General features: G+C 41.9%; 1 non-coding gene across 1 annotated transcript; it reads right to left on the bottom strand.

Moving 5' to 3' along the window:
• Positions 1 to 1,477: 1,477 nt before the first annotated feature.
• On the bottom strand, positions 1,478 to 1,584 carry LOC141715617 (small nucleolar RNA R71). The gene has a single exon (XR_012572373.1). It is a non-coding gene; the product is annotated as a small nucleolar RNA R71 (small nucleolar RNA).
• Between the last annotated feature and the right edge of the window lie 5,866 nt (positions 1,585 to 7,450).

Genomic DNA, 7,450 nt, shown 5'->3' with positions numbered 1-7,450 from the left:
GTTGTAACGTTGGATGCTAGTTTCTTACTTTGAACCTATTTACTCTTGTGACGTACTCTGATTTAATATAATTAGTTTAGTTATTATTTTCTTGTGTTTGTTTATCCTGATTTCATATGAACCCATGATGACGATAAGTGCTATTATGGGCTAATCGTGATCATGGGGTTGCAGCGGATTTACTATGGAATTCTTTAGTTAATTGTTTAATATTTTAGTGTGTGATGATTGTATGATATCTAGTATTGGTTGTGCGTATTCGTCTTATGTGCGTCGCGAACATATAAGATAGGGTGTTAATCTCTTGTGAAGCGACGGTGGATCTTGAGATTTAGAACTTGCCATGCTAGCATAGGTTCATGTACGTTGTGCATGATTAGTGGGTAACTCTAACAGTTTTATTTTCCCTATGTAATCAAAAGGAATAACTTGTGCTTAAATCGTTGTGTTGTCAATTTCTGTAGACATATAGGAACTCAACATAATTCATGACTAATCAACTTCTATCTTAATTGTGGATGTTTGGTAGAATGGTATTAGTACAATGAAAGTTGGCTTTTATCAGTTTCGTGTTATTCGATTAATATCATCACTGTCACATGCTAAAGGAATTAACAATGATTATTGAAGGAAGTAGTAATGAAGTTGTGATCTCATGAGTGTTTTATTATTGATAATTTGAAGTGTTAATTAAGTGATTAATTAAGTAGTTAATTGTAGTTAATATTCAGTCAACAATTCTAAGTGTTAGTGTCTTAACATTGAGAAGTAATCATACATTGGTGAGTGAGTTTAATTAGACTATAAATTATTCTGAGTCTCTGTGGGAACGAACTAGAAAGTATCCTATATTACTTGCGAACGCGTATACTTGCGTGAATATTAGCGTGTGTTTTCGCCCTAACAAGTTTTTGGCGCCACTGCCGGGGACTCGGCGTATTTGTTTAGTTTATGTACTTACCATCATTGCTCATTAGGACTCAGTGATTTGAAGATTCCGGAACTGAGCGGAGAAGTTCTTGATATTCCGGAGAAGTTAGAATTTGAAGATTCGGATTCAGGAACTGAGCGGAAAGGACCAGTAAACATGGGTGATCGTATTGTTCAAGCTGATCCAGCTCTCATGGACTTTTCTCGGCCAAAAATTGATGACATTCAGTCAAGCATTCTTCATCCAGCCATTCAAGCTAACACCTTTGAAATCAAGCCGGGCACTATTCAGATACAGAATTCTGTTTCTTTTGGAGGAGCGGCGACTGAAGACCCCAACATGCACATAAGGAATTTTGTCGAGATCTGCAACACTTTTAAGTATAATGGCGTGACTGATGAGGCTATCAAGCTGAGGCTTTTCCCATTCTTACTAAGGGACAAAGCTAAGGACTGGTTACATTCTGAACCAGCTGGGTCCATCACTACGTGGCAAGATCTTGCGCAAAAGTTTCTAGTGAAGTTTTATCCAATGGCAAAGACTGCTGCTATGAGGAGTGCTCTTACTCAGTTTGCGCAGCAACCTACAGAATCTATGTGCGAAGCTTGGGAACGCTACAAGGAAATGTTGAGAAAGTGTCCACATCATGGAATGCCTGATTGGATGGTGATCACGGGTTTCTATAATGGTTTGGGGGCCCAATCTCGGCCCATGCTCGATGCAGCAGCTGGAGGCGCTTTATGGGCTAAAAGCTATACTGAGGCTTATAATCTTATCGAGACTATAGCTGCAAATGAGCATCAAAACCCAACTCAGAGGATGATGCCTGGTAAGGTAGCAGGTATTCTGGAAGTTGATGCAGCCACCGCTATTGCAGCACAGCTTCAAGTGCTGTCAATAAAGGTTGATTCTCTGGCTACATATGGAGTTAATCAAATAGCTATGGTTTATGAGCTTTGTGCAGGTTCTCATGCTACGGATCAGTGTTCTCTTGTCAACGAATCTATTTAGTATGTGAATAATTATCAGCAACAACAACAGCCTGTGCCAGCGACCTATCATCCTAATAACAGAAATCCTCCAAATTTCAGCTGGGGGAATAATCAGAATGTTATTCAGCCACCATATCAGCAAGGAGTGAGTAAACAGTTTAACCCACCTGGATTCCAGCAACCATAGCAGTATGCTCAAAGGCAATCATATCCTCAACAGGGAAGTGCAGCTGCACCTACTAGTGCTGATTTTGAGGAACTTAAGCTGTTATGCAAGAGTCAAGCGGTTTCTATCAAGACCTTGGAAAATCAAATCGGTCAATTAGCCAATGTAGTGCTCAATCGTCAACCTGGCACTCTTCCCAGTGACACGGAAGTACCAGGCAGGAAGGAAGCTAAAGAGCAAGTCAAGGCTATTATCTTAAGGTCTGGAAAAGTTGCTGATGCTGAAAAGGTAAAAGAAGGAGAAGTTGAAATTAGAGATGAAGAAGCTAAGCAAAAGGAGAAAGCGGCGGAACCAAGGAAGACTACTGTTGAACACACTCTGCCTGGGGGTAATACAGGGGAGAAATAGCTCTATCCTCCACCACCTTTTCCTAAGAGATTGCAGCAACAAAAGCTGGATAGACAGTTCGGTAAGTTTCTGGAGGTGTTCAAGAAACTTCACATCAATATACCTTTCGCTGAGGCTCTGGAGCAAATGCCTAGTTATGCGAAGTTTATGAAGAATATTCTTTCAAGGAAGGTGAAACTGGATGACCTTGAGACCGTTGCTCTCACGGAAGAATGCAGCGCTGTTCTGCAGCAAAAGTTACCGCCAAAACTGAAAGATCCAGGTAGCTTTACCATTCCTTGCACCATTGGCAAATTGACTTTTGACAAGTGCCTTTGCGATGTGGGAGCAAGCATTAATCTGATGTCGTTGTCGATCTTTAAGAATTTGGATTTGCCTGATCCAAAACCCACATACATGTCTCTACAATTGGCTGATCGTTCCATTACTTACCCAAGGGGCATAGTGGAAGATGTGCTAGTCAAGGTGGATAAGCTCTTCTTTCCTGCAGATTTTGTTATTCTGGATTTTGAGGAAGATAAGAAGATTCCCATAATCTTGGGAAGACCTTTCTTGGCTACTGGCCGTACCTTGATAGATGTGCAAAAAGGTAAACTTACTATACGGGTACAAGATCAGGACGTGACCTTCAACGTATTCAAGGCAATGAAATTCCCTACAGAAGATGAGGAATGATTAAAAGTGGATGTGATTGATTCTGCGGTTACTTCGGAACTCGATCGCATGCTAATGTCTGATGCATTGGAAAAGGCCTTAGTGGGGGATTTTGACAGCGATGATGAAGATGGCAATGAGCATTTACAATATCTGAACGCTTCTCCTTGGAAGTGAAAGCTGGACATGCCGTTTGAATCTCTTGGTACTTCTGACCTCAAGAATGCTAAAGGAAAGCTCAAACCATCAATAGAGGAAGCACCTACCTTGGAGCTCAAGCCATTACCTGAACACTTGAGGTATGTTTTTTTAGGTGATGCATCTACTTTACCTGTTATTATTTCATCTGACCTTTCAGGTAGTGAGGAAGAAAAGCTCTTAAAGATTTTGAGAGAATTCAAATCGGCTATTGGATGGACCATAGCAGACATCAAGGGGATAAGTCCTTCATATTGTATGCATAAAATTCTGCTAGAGGAAGGTAGTAAGCCGACTGTTGAACAGCAGCGTAGACTGAATCCTATCATGAAGGAGGTGGTGAAGAAAGAAATTCTGAAATGGCTAGATGCAGGCATCATTTATCCTATTTCTGACAGTTTGTGGGTGAGCCCCGTACAATGTGTACCTAAGAAAGGAGGTATCACTGTGGTAGCAAATGAAAAGAATGAGCTCATCCCCACTCGAACAGTTACAGGATGGAGAGTATGCATAGATTATCGAAAATTGAACAAAGCCACAAGGAAGGATCACTTCCCTCTTCCGTTTATTGATCAGATGCTTGACAGGTTGGCTGGTCATGAGTATTTTTGTCTTCTGGATGGCTATTCAGGGTATAATCAGATTTGTATTGCACCAGAGGATCAGGAAAAGACTACCTTCACTTGTCCATTTGGCACGTTTGCTTTTCGCAGAGTTTCGTTTGGATTATGTGGCGCACCGGCCACTTTTCAGAGATGTATGATGGCTATATTCTCTGACATGATTGGAAATAATGTCGAAGTGTTCATGGACGACTTCTCCGTCTTTGGACATTCATATGATGAATGTTTGAGTAATCTTCGCGCCGTACTCAAAAGGTGCGTGGAAACTAATTTGGTGCTCAATTGGGAGAAATGTCATTTTATGGTGCGTGAAGGCATTATTCTTGGGCATAAGGTCTCTAACAAGGGTCTGGAGGTGGACAAGGCCAAGGTGGGAGTTATTGAAAATCTTCCACTACCTAATTCTGTGAAAGGAATCCGTAGTTTTCTTGGTCATGCGGGTTTTTATCGGCGATTCATCAAGGACTTTTCAAAGATATCTAAGTCGTTGTGCAATTTGCTTGAGAAAGATGTGCCTTTCAAATTTGATGATGAATGTTTGGAGGCATTCGAGACTCTCAAGAAGAGTTTGATCACTGCACCAGTTATTACAGCACCAGATTGGAAAGAACCATTTGAGATGATGTGTGATGCGAGTGATTATGCGGTAGGTGCAGTTCTGGGACATCGCAAGAAAAATCTCTTCCATGTGGTCTACTATGCGAGTAAGACCTTAAATGGGGCCCAAATGAACTACACCACTACTGAGAAGGAGCTCTTGGCTATAGTCTTTGGTTTCGAGAAATTTCGATCTTATCTACTTGGTACTAAAGTAACAGTATTCACTGATCATGCGGCCATTCGCTATCTGGTTTCCAAGAAGGACTCGAAGCCGAGACTCATTCGTTGGGTGCTTTTACTTCAGGAATTTGAGTTAGAGATCAAGGATAGAAAAGGTACTGAGAATCAAGTAGCTGACCATCTCTCTAGGTTGGAGAATCCCAATTCTACTTCACAAGATAGGACATTAATCAATGAATCTTTTCCGGATGAGCAGTTGTTTGCAGTTCAGGAGGAAGAACCATGGTTTGCAGATATTGTAAACTATCTCGTCAGTAATGTAATGCCTCCTAAATTGATCTCAGCTCAAAAGAAGAAGTTTCTGTATAAGGTGAAGGGGTATATGTGGGATGAACCATATTTATTTAGACAGGGAGCTGACCAGATCATTAGGAGATGTATCCCGTTCTGTGAGACGGAGGGGATATTACGAGACTGCCACTCCACAGTTTTTGGTGGACACTATGGTGGTGAGAAGACGACAGCTCGTATTCTGCAAGCAGGTTTTTTCTGGCCTACTTTGTTTAAGGATGCTCATCAGTTTGTTTTAAGGTGTGATCGTTGCCAAAGAGTGGGAAATTTGACGAGAAAGGATGAGATTCCGTTAAATATGATGCTTGAAGTCGAGGTCTTTGATGTTTGGGGAATCGATTTCATGGGGCCTTTTATCTCATCTTGTAATAATCAGTACATCTTGCTGGCAGTCGATTATGTCTCAAAATGGGTAGAAGTCAAAGCTTTACCGACAAATGATGCAAAGGTAGTGCTAAATTTTCTTTATAAGCAGATTTTTACAAGGTTTGGAACACCTCGGGTAATCATAAGTGTTGAAGGGTCACATTTCTGCAACCGTAAGTTCACTTCTATGATGCAGCGTTATAATGTGAATCATCGAGTGGCTACTACCTATCATCCACAAACAATTGGTCAAGCGGAAGTGTCTAACAGAGAGATCAAGCGCATTCTAGAGAAGGTTGTTTGTCCATCAAGGAATGATTGGTCTTTAAAGTTTGATGAAGCTGTTTGGGCTTACAGAACAACATACAAAACTCCACTTGGTATGTCCCCGTTTCAGTTGGTGTACAGTAAGGGATGTCATCTACCTGCTGAGCTTGAGCATAAGGCCTACTGGGCATTGAAAAAGTTGAACCTGGATTTAGATGCAGCTGGTAAGAAAAGAATGTTTCAGCTTAATGAACTTGATGAATTTCGACTTCAAGCGTACGAGAATAAAAAAATGTATAAGGAAAAGGTGAAGAGGTGGCACGATAGGAAGCTACATCCTAAGTTAATTATTCGTGTTGGGGCAACAAGTTCTCTTATTCAACTCTCATCTCTGACTTTTTCCTGGGAAGTTGAAATCGAGGTGGTTTGGACCTTTTATTGTCAAAACTGTGTTTCCACATGGAGCGGTGGAAATTTTTTAGAATGATCCGGACCAAGCATTCAAGGTTAACAGTCAGCGTTTGAAGCACTACTATGGGGACATGGCAAACCGAGAAGTGGTTAGTGCCATTTTGTTGACTACTTGAGAAAGGTACGCAACGTCAAGCTAATGACGAAAAAGAAGCACTGCATGGGAGGCAACCCATGATTTGTTGTTACAGGAACCCTTAGAAGTTAATAACCTATCCAAAAACACAAAAAAATCAGAAAAATGGGGCTGAAATTTTTTTTCCAGTGACCCCCTGAGCGCCCGCTCAGCTTTGCTGAGCGACCGCTCAGGGGTCGACTGCCAGAAAAATTTTTAAGTTCATAAAAAGAAAAAAAAATCAGAAAAAAGAAGCCAATTTTAGCCCATAAACCCACGATTTGTTCCCACTACCCCATCATTTTAACCCTTAATCCCCAACCCTAATCTAATTTAACCTATTCCACACCCTATATATACATACACATATCCTACATATCTCCCACAAACTTCCTACACTTAAACTCTCTCCCAAGCACCAAAACTCAGTTCTTAAACACTTTTATTGGAGAATCAATGGCACACAAGACAGCACGAACTATCGATAACAGCAGCACAGTCTCTACTGCTGATTCATCAAGGGGTACTGCTGCAAGGCCTCAGTTGACTGACAGAGCTGCGGAGGAGGAGTACACTAGGCTTTTGGGGAAGCCGATTCTGAAGGAGAGAGGGTTTTTACCATCGGGGAGGGATGGTGAGTTGCTACCCATGATTGCAGAGAAAGGGTGGATAGCTTTTTGTAAGTCGCCCGAAGCAGTGCCGATGAGCGTGGTTCGCGAGTTCTATGCAAACGCGAAGGCCGAAAAGAATGGGTTTTCTGTGGTCCGAGGGCTGACGGTTGATTATCACCCTGCGGTGATTCGCCGTGTGATTGGACAGCGAGAGAGGAAGCCCGAGGAGGAGAAATGGAACGAGAAGACTGCTGACGATTTTGACTTGGATTTGATTTATGCGACTCTCTGTAGGCCGGGCACAGTTTGCACCTTCAAGACCGGCACTAATGAGTATCGTCACTTCCCGGCGATCGCTATGAACAGGTATGCCCATGCATAGAATGCATTTATTTGTCCTAATATTTTGCCTTCTTCGCATGCACACGAGGTCACAGTTGAGAGAGCACAGTTGTTGTAACACCCCCAAATCCGGGGTCGGGGATCCGGGTTGTCACGAGTTCCATTTCCCTTAATA

The sequence above is a fragment of the Apium graveolens genome, chromosome 3 (genome assembly GCF_009905375.1).
Source record: "Apium graveolens cultivar Ventura chromosome 3, ASM990537v1, whole genome shotgun sequence".
Classification (NCBI taxonomy): domain Eukaryota; kingdom Viridiplantae; phylum Streptophyta; class Magnoliopsida; order Apiales; family Apiaceae; genus Apium; species Apium graveolens.
This window is presented reverse-complemented; position numbering and strand designations above follow the sequence as displayed.